Below are 13,881 nucleotides of genomic sequence, written 5' to 3'. Positions count from 1 at the left end.
TCGTCTAGCTTGAAGGGGGAAACCAGATGGCGCTATGGTTGGCCCGCTAGATAGCACTACCATAGGTCAAACGGACATCAACTGTGTTTTTAAAAAATGGGAACCCCCATTTTTATTACATATTCGTGTAGTACATAAAGAAATATGAATGTTTAAGTTGGACCACATTTTTCTCTTTGTGATAGATGGCGCTGTAATAGTCACAAACTTATAAGTACGTGGTATCACGTAACATTCCGCCTGTGCGGACGGTATTTTCTTCGTGATACATTACCCGTGTTAAAATGGACCGTTTACCAATTGCGGAAAAAGTCGATATTGTGTTGATGTATAGCTATTGTGATCAAAATGCCCAACGGGCGTGTGCTACGTATGTTGCTAGGTATCCTGGACATCATCCAAGTGTCCGGACGGTTCGCCGGATAGTTGCGTTATTTAATGAAACAGGAAGTGTTCCGCCACATGTGAAACGTCAACCACGACCTGCTACAAATGATGATGCTCAAGTAGGTGTTTCAGCTGCTGTCGCGGCTAATCCGCACATCAGTAGCAAACAAATTGCGCGAGAATCGGGAATCTCAAAAATGTCGGTGTTGAGAATGCTACATCAACATCGATTGCACCCGTACCATACTTCTATGCACCACAAATTGCATAGCGACGACTTTGAACGTCGTGTACAGTTCTGCCACTGTGCACAAGAGAAATTACGGGGACGATGACAGATTTCTTTCACGCGTTCTATTTAGCGATGAAGCGTCATTCACCAACAGCGGTAACGTAAACCGGCATAATATGCACTATTGACCAACGGAAAATCCACGATGGCTGCGACAAGTGCAACATCAGCGAACTTGGGGGATTAATGTACGGTGCGGCATTATGGGAGGAAGGGTAATTGGCCCCCGTTTTAACGTTGACGATCTAAATGATTCAATGTATGCTGATTTCCTACGTAAAGTTCTAGCGATGTTACTACAACATGTTTCACTGCATTACAGAATGGCGATGCTCTTCCAACATGATGGATGTCCGGCACATAGCTCGAGTGCGGTTGAAGCGGTATTGAACAGCCTATTTCATGACCATGGCCCGCACGTTCATCGTATTTGACGTCACCGGATTTCTTTCTGTGGGGAAAGTTGAAGGATATTTGCTATCGTGGTCCACCGACAACGCCTGACAACATTAGTCAGCGCATTGTCAATGCATATGCGAACATTCCGGAAGGTAAACTACTCGCCGTTGAGAGGAATGTCGTTACACCTATTGCCACATGCATTGAGGTTGACGGACATCATTTTGAGCATTTATTGCATTAATGTAGTATTTACAGCAATCACGCTGTAACAGCATGCGTTCTCAGAAATGATAAGTTCACAAAGGCACATGTATCACATTGAAACAACCGAAATAAAATGTTCAAACATACCTACGTTCTGTATTTTAATTTAAAAAACCTACTTGTTACCAACTGTTAGTCTAAAATTGTGAGCCATTAGTTTGTGATTATTAGAGCGCCATCTATCACAAAGCGAAAATGTGGTCCCACTAAAACATTCATTTTCTTTACGTGCTACACGAATATGTAATAAAAATGGGGGTTCCTATTTAAAAAAAAAACGCAGTTGATATCAGTTTGACCTATGGCAGCGCCATCTAGCGGGCCAACCATAGCGCCATCTGGTTTCCCCCTTCAACCTAGACGAGTTTCGTTCTTTGTAGTTTTTTCGTTCGATGCTTATTTCGTGAGATATTTGGCCCGGTCACGATCAATTGACCACCCTGTATATTAGGTCTGCTTTATGCTACAACTACATAGTTCATCGCATCATTTTATTAAAAGTCGCACTAAAGAATACATCAAATAACATTGCATTAATAATCGGGTAAATATTTTGTTATCTTTCGAAAGAACAGACATCACGTAGATCCAGCAGCTATGAACACTATACGTAAACTGAAGGGGGATCACTACTATCAACTGCAGTAGGAGATTAAGCACAATCAGCGGCGATGAGTGAAAATTTGTACGAGACCGAAAGTCGAACCCGGGATCTCCTGCTTACAAGGCAGGTGCGGTAACCACTGCGCCATCCGTGACACAGCGTTATCGCAACTGCAGTGACTGTCTCGGTACGCCTCCTGGTGGCATCTCTAAGTAGAGATCAGGAGTATAATAGACAGGAAGTGCGGATGGATGGCGCTCTGTGGGAGTGTGGATCGGCAGTGAAGCGCACCGGGATAGTCCGTGCAGTTGCGATAACGCTGTGTTCCGGGTGACACGGTGGATACCGCACCTGTCCACTAACCGGGAGGTCACACGTTCGAATCCCTGTCCGGTAGCATTTTCACTCACTGCCTCTGATTTCGCTTAATGTCCCTCTGCAGCTGATAGCAGTGATCCGCCTTCATAAAATTTTATTCTTGTGACATGCAAACACAATACATCACGTCAGTTTAATGTGGTCATTAAGTAGGACAGAAAATGATTACTATTTACACATGTTACTTATTTTCACTCTCAAGTGGATTGAAAATGTGGTGTCACCGCCAGACACCACACTTGCTAGGTGGTAGCTTTAAATCGGCCGCGGTCCATTAGTACATGTCGGACCCGCGTGTCGCCACTGTCAGTAATTGCAGACCGAGCGCCACCACACGGCAGGTCCAGAGAGACGTACTAGGACACGCCCCAGTTGTACGACGACTTTGCTAGCGACTACACTGACGAAGCCTTTCTCTTATTTGCCGAGAGATAGTTAGAATAGCCTTCAGCTAAGTCCATGGCTACGACCTAGCAAGGCGCCATTAACCATTTCTAGAGAGAGTCTCATTTGTATCATCCAGAATGCTGTATAGAAATGATGGATTAAAGTTAAGTATTCCAGCAGCTACGTACTTTTCTTTATAGCATTCATTACGTATCCTGTTTCAGACCTAACGCCAGCCGGCGTGTGTAAACGCGTGCCTTTCGGTTACCCGTCACTGTGGACTGGCTGTCTTGTCAGTCCACTACAGGAAATTTCGCCATGGGTAGTTCTCTACAAAATCTTTTTTCATTATATTTTGCAGAAGAATGTATGTCATTCAGCAGTTTGATATTTTCAAACGGAATTTTTGAAACATCATCACATGAAGTCTCCCGAAAATATACCTTAGTTATAATTATTTACTTAAGAGTTTCCAAACTAAATCAATTCCTTTCATCATAAAGGATTTTTGATTGATGATCATGATGCTGTTGGTTTGTGGGGCGGTCAATATCGCGGTCATTTGCGCCTGTACCATTTCCAATCTTTCCATTTACAGTTTCGCCACTACCATAATGACGATGAGATGATGAGGACAAAACAGACACCCAGTCCCTGGATTGTTAAAATCCCCAACCCGGCCGGGAATCGAACCCGGGAACCCTTGATCCCGAGGAAACAACGCTAGTCACTACTCCACGAGCTGCGGACATTTTTTGATTGAGAACACCATTTCTTCAATAGAATTAGTACCAGGTAAATCTAGCACAATCGCAGTAATGAGCCGCATTTCCTGCCACAGATATCTTTTTCTCCGTTTTCTTAAACTAAATGTTACTTAAAAACACGCTATTTCAAAATACATGGGATGCTTAATGGAAAACGGGATAATATACGTCTCGTATGAACTTGGTCGGAACAACGGGACACTTGTTATAAATAAGGAACGACCCTGTAAAATACGGGACGTCTGGTCACCCTAACCTACATCTCAAAACTGATCCGAACCTTGTAGTTTTCGCGTATGCAAATAATTACGGACTGAAACAATCATCATGTGTCTAATGCGTACATTCTAAAGAAATCTGTATTTCTTGAAAAGAGACAGTCTTAGGAGCAAATTGTTTTATTTATTTATCAGTGTGTGTATTTTTTCTAAAGTAGACATTTTAACAAGCTGTGACCGAAGTACAATTGTCACGTTTTGTGAAATTATTGTCACGTGTAGCCACGCAGTATATATTCATTGTTGCCACGTTTTCGTGGTTAATTTTATTTTGAGCGCCGTCCGCGGTGGCCGAGCCGTTCCAGGTGCTACAGTCTGGAACCACGTGATTGCTACGGTCGCAGGTTCGAATCCTGCCTCGGGCATGCATGTGTGTGATGTCCTTAGGTTAGTTAGGTTTAGGTAGTTCTAAGTTCTACGGTACTGATGACCTCAGACGTTAAGTCTCATAGTGCTCAGAGCCATTTTATTTTGAGCGTAGTGGGTGCCTTTTCTAGGAGCAGAAGTTTGCATTTTTCTTACTGGGAAGGTGCTCTTCCGGTGTGTTAGTGGGACCTCTTGTCTGAAGGAAGCATTCTTTGGGGAAATAACGAAGGACCCTTTGGAGCTCGGCAGTTTTCACATAAGTAAGGCTGCGGTCTGCTTCGGGTATTTGTTGGCAGAGCCGGCGGCTTCCCGTAGCTATGAGCGGAAGGCTCTGTGCCACCACTGCCATCTCCAGAGATTAGCTGCACATCTTATTCTTGCCTCTTCTGTTTGGTCATCGTAGAACGAGACACCGTCCAACCAATGTGTGGGGGTCCGTTGGTTTCGCTCCAAAATCTGGTATACCCAATTGAATTGAGTCGCCTCACCAGGATGAAGAAGCCGGCTGATAGATGGGAGATGATTCACCCAATTACCAACCACTTGTTACTTAAGGACCCATTTGCGCACCATCATCATCATCATCATCATCATCATCATCATCATCATTTAAGACCGATTATGCCTTTCAGCGTTCAGTCTGGAGCATAATCCCCCTTATACAGTTCCTCCATGATCCCCTATTCAGTGCTAACATTGGTGCCTCTTCTGATGTTAAACCTATTGCTTCAAAATCATTCTTAACCGAATCCAGGTACCTTCTCCTCGGTCTGCCCCGACTCCTCCTACTCTCTACTGCTAAATCCATTAGTCTCTTGGGTAACCTTGCTTCTCCCATGCGTGTAACATGACCCCACCATCTAAGCCTGTTCGCCCTGACTGCTACATCTATAGAGTTCATTCCCAGTTTTTCTTTGATTTCCTCATTGTGGACACCCTCCTGCCATTGTTCCCATCTACTAGTACCTGCAATCATCCTAGCTACTTTCATATCCGTAACCTCAACCTTGTTGATAGGGTAACCTGAATTTGTGCACCAAGAATGGAAAATTTCCTCAGCGTTAAAATGTTGTTCATGAAATAAGCGATATTCTAGTACGTCGAATTGGCAACAACATCGAGATGTACCCTCCCATACAGCATTCTTGATAGTACAGTGTTGTGGAATCTTATCTATGCTTGATGGTTGTTCGAAATGCGCATGCGGGGCCGGACGGCGACTCCTCAAGCGTAGTCTCCAACGAGAAACGCTGACCGATTGGCTACCTATAGGCAACTTGGAGGACATCTGCTCCCTGGGACAGAGCACTTACGGTGCGTTTACAAGGGCGATATTTTACGGCAACGTGTGGCCGCGATAGTGTAGCCGTCAACATTGCTCCAATGTGGTCGCAATATATGGCAATATTGCAATATAACTGAGCAGTATTGTTGACGGAGCGGGCTATTTCACGTAGTAGCGAACGTTTTGCCGAAGTGTTGTCTGTTTTGTACTACAAGGGCGGAGAATGTTTCGTAAATGACCCGACCACATCTACATCTGTCCTTGTCTCTAAATAATTCTCTCTCACCCTTGTTTAATTCTTCAGATTCCGACGCCACTGCAGTACCAAATAACATTATGTCAGAAGCGAAAAAACATTTCACCTCGTTTCCAAACATACTGCACACTCGATTTCTTGGTTGTCTATAAATATGAAGAAACCTTGCAAATAAGACAATGGTTCAAATGGCTCTGAGGCCATCAGTCCCCTAGAACTTAGAACTACTTAAACCTAACTAACCTAAGGACACCACACACATCCATGCCCGAGGCAGGATTCGAACCTGCGACCGTAGCGGTCGTGCGGTTCCAGACTGAAGCGCCTAGAACCGCTCGGCCACCAGCGGCCGGCAGACAACAATGAATTCCATAAATAAAATTCATGCTCAACCATGCAGAGCGCAGAGGTTGGAGGTTCATATTCACAGTGCATATAAAAGAGTATGTCATGCATAAATGATTAGCACTGGAATCATGTCGGCCCATGGGTTGAAGGTCGATATCGATATCGCAGCGCCGGCCGCGGTGGTCTAGCGGTTCTAGGCGCTCAGTCCGGAACCGCGCGACTGCTACGGTCGCAGGTTCGAATCCTGCCTCGGGCATGGATGTGTGTGATGTCCTTAGGTTAGTAAGGTCTAAGTAGTTCTTAGTTCTAGGGGACTGATGACCACAGATGTTAAGTCCCATAGTGCTCAGAGCCATTTGAACCCCATTTGATATCGCAGCGCAAGACCTACCGGTAAAATGTGCCTGCGGCTCTCATTGTCGCTATAAATCGAAGATAATGTATGAGTGTGACTTGAGCTGATGTGCAGGATGCCTCTCAGACGTATGCGCGAAACGTACCGTCAAATCGGTGAGTTTGAAAAGGGTGCAGTATCGGAATCAGAGAATGTGATGCATACATCTGGGAAACTACTGATCGAGTGGGACTAAGTGTTTCGGCGAGGAACGGGTGTTTCCAGAATGGTTCACAGAATTCCATACAAATACGACAATGTGGCTCAGATCGAATCAGCCAGAACACCTCATCCGAATGACATTGAGAGATCTGTGCCGCTCTTCAGCTCTGGCGCAACGGTGTAAGAGTGTAACACGTCGTACACTATCAGGTATGAAATGGGGTACGTGAGCGTCGTCCACTTCTCAACCTACCTTTCACTGTATGTATACAATGTATAGAAACGTAGTAGTAGATCCTGGTCTAGGGATAGCGTCTTTGATTCATAACAAAACATCATCGGTCCAGGGTTCGAATCCCGCAGTTGCTTAAATTCTGATTAATAATCACCACTTGCGGCCAAAGACTTCCAGCATAACAAATCAGCCCTCATTCTGCCGAAGGCCTTGTCAAAGAGGGCCGATGAGCGGACAGAAGTTGAAGCCCCTCTCTTCTCCTACGGGTGGGAAACTGCCTCTAAAGGCCGAAGACTCAGTAATGATCAACGGCATGAGTATGCAGAAGGCAATGGAAACCACTGCATTAAAGACACGAAACGTGTATCCACAGGACATGTGGCCTGTAACTGAAGAAGTGCCATGATGATCTCCAGAAGAATCTGGAATAGTTCCCCATTCAGAACTCCGGCAGAGGACAGCTAAAGAGGAGGTTACCATGATAAAGAGATTGAACAATCAACGGAAGGATAACGTTTTACGAGACGGGGCGTGGATTGTCAGAAGCTTCAACGTGGTAGGGAAACCGGAAAATCTGAAAAGAGATACGCAAAGGCTCAATCTAGATAAAGTAGCGATCTGTGAGGTGAAGTGGAAAGATGAGTATAGGGTAATATCAGCAGCAGCAGAAACTGGTATAACGGGAGTCGGGTTCGTTACGAATAGGAAGATAACGTAGAGACTGTCTTATTCCTAACAGTTCAGTGATGGGGTTGTTCTCATCAGATTCGACAGCAAACCGACACCGGCAGCAATAGTTAATTTATACATGGTGACGTCGCAAGCTGAAGATGAAGAGGTAGTGAAATTGTATGAGGATATTGAAAAGGTAATACAGTATGTAAAGGGATATGAAAATCTAATAGTCATGTGAGACTGGAATGCATTAATAGGGGAAGGAGTAGAAGGAAAGGTTAGAGAATATGGCCGTGGGGCATGAAAGAGGAGAAAGACAAATTGTATTCTGTAAGACGTTTCAGCTAGTAATAGTGAATACTCTGTTCAAGAATCAAAAGAGGGAGAGGTATACTTGGAAAAGGCAGGGTGATAGGGGGAGATTTCAGGTAGATTACATAACGGTCATACAGAGATTCCGAAATCAGATACTGGATTGTAAGGCATACGTTAGAGCAGACATATATCACAACGTAGTAGTGATGAACAGTTATCTGAAGTTTAAGACGTTAGACATGAAGAATCAACAAGGAAAGAAGTGGGATAGGTGAGTACTGAGGAATGACGAGATACGCTTGGAGCTCTCTAAGGCTATATGAAAGCTTTCAAGGTTCAAATGGCTCTGAGCACTATGGGACTCAACTGCTGTGGTCGTAAGTCCCCTAGAACTTAGAACTACTTAAACCTAACTAACCTAAGGACGGCACACAACACCCAGCCATCACGAGGCAGAGAAAATCCCTGACCCCGCCGGGAATCGAACCCGGGAACCCGGGCGTAGGAAGCGAGAGCGCTACCGCACGACCACGAGATGCGGGCAGCTTTCAAGGTGTTTTGTTTATTCTGAAGATGAGTACATGAGTATCGCAGATCGATATTGTCCTAAAGCACATTTAGTGTTTTATTTCCGTGTTCCGAGATATATTAGTTTCGAGGTTCCCTAATACGAACAGACTTCATTCACTCAGCAAAGTGACGAGGAGAACCTTTTTTATACATGAATATGGTAACTGTTCTTTTGGACATGTCTACCATGTAAGCAGGAGATCCCAGTTTCGAGTCCTCTCCCCGTTGACTTACATCAACGCCTGTATGCAGCTAGGGGTACTCATTTCATTGTAATGCCATTAGAACCTTTTTTGTTTTTGTTTCCTTGAGTCATCAGTGTTTTTCTAGTTTGATGCGGACCACACCAAGTCCTCTCCTGCGCTAACCTCTTCATCTCACAGTAGCACTTACAACCTACGTCCTCAATTATTTTCTGTATGTATCCCAATCTCTGCCTTCCTTTACAGTTTTTACTCTGTACGGCTCCTCCTTGTACCATACAACTTATTCACTGATGTCTGAACAGATGTCCTATCATCCTGTCCTATCTTTTGTCTGTGTTTTCCATATATTCCTTTTCTCTCCAATTCTGCGCGGAACCTCCTCATTCTTTACTTCATGAGTCCAGCTAATTTTCAACAATCGTTTGTAGCATACCATCTCAAATGATCGATTCTCATCTGTTCCAGTTCTCCTACAGTTTATTTTTCACTACCGTACAATGACGTGCTCCAAACGTATATTCTTTGAAATTTCTTCCTCAAATCAAGGCCTAGGATTGATGCTAGTAAACTCTTAATCATTGCTCCATCCGTGATGGGCTATATTGCCACCTATGTAGAAAAATTCCTTAACTTTATCTTCTTCGTGACCATCACTCTTGAAGTTAATTTTCTCGCTGTTCTCATTCTGCCCACTTCTAATTGCTTTCGTGTCTCTTTGATTTATTCTTCATCCATATTATATACCCATTAGACCCTGTAATTCTTCTTCATTTCACTCGGTATAGCAATGTCATCAGCGAATTTGATCATTGATATCATTTCACCTTGAATTTTAATTCCACAACTAAGTGGTAGATATTAATATGGTCGGGGGGGGGGGGGGGGGTCGACCCTTCGACTGTACGACAGTTTTAACTCTCCTGGGCCACTTTGACTGTGGGTTCCTCAGCAGCCGAAACCAGAGAATGTAGAGATGTTAGGCAATGCAGTTTGCAGCAAAGTCAACGTTCTCACACTTACCGGATGTGTTCCGAGTTTCTGGGCAGGCCAGACTATTTCAGCAATGTTATAGCCCACTAATCATTGACTTACAGGTGAAATTTAGGTACATGGTTATACAAATATTCACTGTCTCCGGTCTGTACCTATACTGCAAGCCGTACAGAATGCTGCAGAAAGCGCTCGTATCCTTCCGCATTCATCTTTTCGTTAAGCGCTACAAAGGGACCACACCCCAGCCACGAAAGGTGTTCCATACCTCAGTACTTTACTGTTGGCAGTACACACAATGACGGGCAAGGCTCAGCAGGAATTCCCCAACAGAAGCATTCCATCGAATGGCAAAAGGACATAGCGTGATTTCTCTCTCGACGTCATTCGCTTCTATCATCCACTGTGCAGTGATGTTGCTCCTTAGCTCACCTGAACCTTCAATTAGCAGTAATTACAGCAAAATGCGACTTGCGAGGAGTTGCTGAAGTCTTCTTTTCAGCTCCCTAAGCGCAATCACTGTGAGAGTTGGATTGCTGATAGCACAATGGAATTCGTGAGTGACTTCTTCCCTGCTTTCATGAAATTTTTTTATAACCACTCACAGCAATTCTCGACAGCTACTGCCTGTTAGTACATGGTGTCCGTATGGTCCTGATTTATCTTCGTTGTTCTTTCGTATTCCCAATTCACGATCACATCATGAACCGTCGACTTGGGCAACCTTAGAGGGTTGTGAAATGTCCGTGATCGATTTGTTATTCCGGTGACTTTCAATGACTAGTTCACGGTCGATTGCATTGAGCTCTCCTGGCCGAAGGATTCTACTGACACTGCATGTATAACTACAGGGTTATTACAAATGATTGAAGCGATATCACAGCTCAACAATAACTCTATTATTTGAGATATTTTCACAATGCTTTGCACACACATACAAAAACTCGAAAAGTTTTTTTAGGCATTCACAAATGTTCGATATGTGCCCCTTTATTGATTCGGCAGACATCAAGCCGATAATCAAGTTCCTCCCACACTCGGAGCAGCATGTCCCCATCGATGAGTTCGAAAGCATCGTTGATGCGAGCTCGCAGTTCTGGCACGTTTCTTGGTAGAGGAGATTTAAACACTGAATCTTTCACATAACCCCACAGAAAGAAATCGCATGGGGTTAAGTCGGAAGAGCGTGGAGGTCATGACATGAATTGCTGACCATGATCTCCACCACGACAGATCCATCGGTTTTCACATCTCCTGTTTAAGAAATGCCGAACATCATGATGGAAGTGCGGTGGAGCACCATCCTGTGGTACGTTTAGCTCCCTGCTTGCTTTATTCGTCGACTTCCACGGGCTACGCGTGGAACTTGCCCGCACGCGTTCAACCGTTTCTTCGTTCACTGCAGGCCGACCCGTTGATTTCCCCTTACAGAGGCATTCAGAAGCTTTAAACTGCTCATACCATCGCCGAATGGAGTTAGCAGTTGGTGGATCTTTGTTGAACTTCGTCCTGAAGTGTCGTTGCACTGTTATGACTGACTGATGTGAGTGCATTTCAAGCACGACATACGCTTTCTCGGCTGCTGTCGCCATTTTGTCTCACTGTGCTCTCCAGCGCTCTGGCGGCAGAAACCGGAAGTGCGGCTTCAGCCGAACAAAACTTTATGAGTTTTTCTATGTATCTGTAGTGTGTTGTGACCATATGTCAATGAATGGAGCCACAGTGAATTTATGAAATCACTTCAATCATTTGTAACAGCCCTGTATATTACTCCGCTACTCCTCTTATTCTGTCAGGTCCGCATCTCGTGACATCTAGTGGTCAATCCGTATTCTATAGACGTGTCCGTAGACATTTGATCACATTGTATTGTGTATTGTGTATTGCGTATTAAATTGGGGAACTAAAAATGACGAAAACGCTTCGTCCTACTGTAGCCTTCAGTAATTCACAACCCCACAACGCGCCACAGCAGTCTACCCATGCCCCTGTCGACCCACACCGAACCCAGGGTAACGCTTCGTACCAGATGACTGTAACCCCTAAATGTTTATGGGGTAGAGTAATTATGGTGTACACTACTGGCCATTAAAATTGCTACACCACGAAGATGACGTGCTTCAGGCGCGAAATTCAACAGACTGGAAGAAGATGCTGTGATATGCAAATGATTAGCTTTTCAGAGCATTCACACAAGGTTGGCGCCGGTGGCGACACCTACAACGTGCTGACGTGAGGAAAGTTACCAACCGATTTCTCATACACAAACAGCAGTTGACCGACGTCGCCTGGTGAAACGTTGTTGTGATGCCTTGTGTAAGGAGGAGAAATGCGTACCATCACGTTTCCGACTATGATAAAGGTCGGATTGTAGCCTATCGCGATTGCGGTTTATCGTATCGCGACATCGCTGCTCGCGTTGGTCAAGATCCAAGAGTGTTAGCAGAATATGGAATCGGTGAGTTCAGGAGGGTAATACGGAACGCCGTGCTGGATCCCAACGGCCTCGTATCATTAGCAGTCGAGATGACAGGCATCTTATCCGCATGGCTGTAATGGATCGTGCAGCCACGTGTCGATCCATGAGTCAACAGATAGGGACGTTTGCTAGACAACAACCATCTGCGCGAACAGTTCGACGACGTTTGCAGCAGCATGGACTATCAGCTCGGAGACCATGGCTGCCGTTACCCTTGACGCTGCATTACAGTCAGGAGCACCTGCGATTGTGTACTCAACGACGAACCTGGGTGCACGAATGGCAAAACGTCATGTTTTCGGATAAATCCAGGTTCTGTTTACAGCATCGTGATCGTCGCACCCGTATTTGGCGACATCGCGGTGAACGCACATTGGAAGCGTATATTCGTCATCACCATACTGGCGTATCACCCAGTGTGATGGTATGGGGTGTCATGGTCACACGTCTCGGTCACGTCTTGTTCGCACTTTAAACAGTGGACGTTACATTTCAGATGTGCGGTGAACGCACATTGGAAGCGTGTATTCGTCATCGCCATACTTGCGTATCACCCGGTGTGATGGTATGGGATGCCACTGGTTACTCATCTCGGTCGCCTCTTGTTCGCATTGACGGCACTTTGAACAGTGGACGTTACATTTCAGATGTGTTACGAGCCGTGGCTCCACCCTTCATTCGATCCCTGCGAAACCCTACATTTCAGGAGGATAATTCATGACCACATGTTGCAGGCCCTGTACGGGCCTTTCTGGATACAGAAAATATTCGGCTGCTGCCCTGGCCAGCACATTCTCCAGATCTCTCACCAATTGAAAACGTCTGGTCAATAGTGGCCGAGCAACTGGCTCGTCACAATACGCCAGTCACCACTCTTTTTGAACTGTTGCATTGTATTGAAGCTGCATGGGTAGCTGTACCTGTACACGCCATCCATGTTGTGGTTGACTCAATGCCCAGGCGTATCAAGGCCATTAATATGGCCAGAGGTGGTTGTTCTGGGTACTGATTTCTCAGGATCTATGGACCCAAATTACGTGAAAATGTAATCACATGTCAGTTCTAGTATAATAAATCCGTCCAATAAATACCCGTTTATCATCTGCATTTCTTCTCGCTGTAGCCAGTAGTGTATGTGAAGACAGTGTTTGCACAGCAATCGGCGACCTACTGTGACAGAGGCGGAATAAGGGGAACCAGCGGCAATCACCTAGGTAGATGGAAAACCACCTTAAAGCCCATCCCGGCACACCAGGCTAAGACGAAATCGCTGCATGAAAAATGTGAAGAATTTGAAAAATAAATGATAGTCAGAAGGATCCTACAGTTCAATCTGTACATCGAACCAGCAATGATGGATATGAAAGGAAGGTTCAGGAGTGAAATTAAAATTCAAGGGAAATCAATGATACGATTCTGGGATACATTGTTATCCCGAGTGAAGGTGAAGATGAATTACATGAACTGCTGAATGGAATGAACTATTACCTAAAGTTGACATTGATCGACATGAAGTAGATGCAGTTAAGGAATTCTGCTACCTAGGCAGTAAAATAACCAACGACGGACGGAGCAAGGCGGACACCAAAAGGAGACTAGCAATGGCAAAAAGTGCATTCCGGGAGAAGAGATGTCTACTACTATCAAACATAGGCCTTGAGGAAGAAATTTCTGAGAATGTACGTTTAGAGCACAGCACTGTATGTTAGTGGAACGTGGACTGTGGGTAAAACCTGAACAGAAGAGAATCAAAGCATTTGAGATGTGGTGCTACAGACGAATATTGAAAATTTGGTGGACTGATAAGCTGAGGAATTAGGAGGTTCTACGCAGAATCGGAC

This window comes from Schistocerca cancellata, chromosome 10 (assembly GCF_023864275.1).
Source record: "Schistocerca cancellata isolate TAMUIC-IGC-003103 chromosome 10, iqSchCanc2.1, whole genome shotgun sequence".
Taxonomy (NCBI): Eukaryota; Metazoa; Arthropoda; class Insecta; order Orthoptera; family Acrididae; genus Schistocerca; species Schistocerca cancellata.
This window is presented reverse-complemented; position numbering follows the sequence as displayed.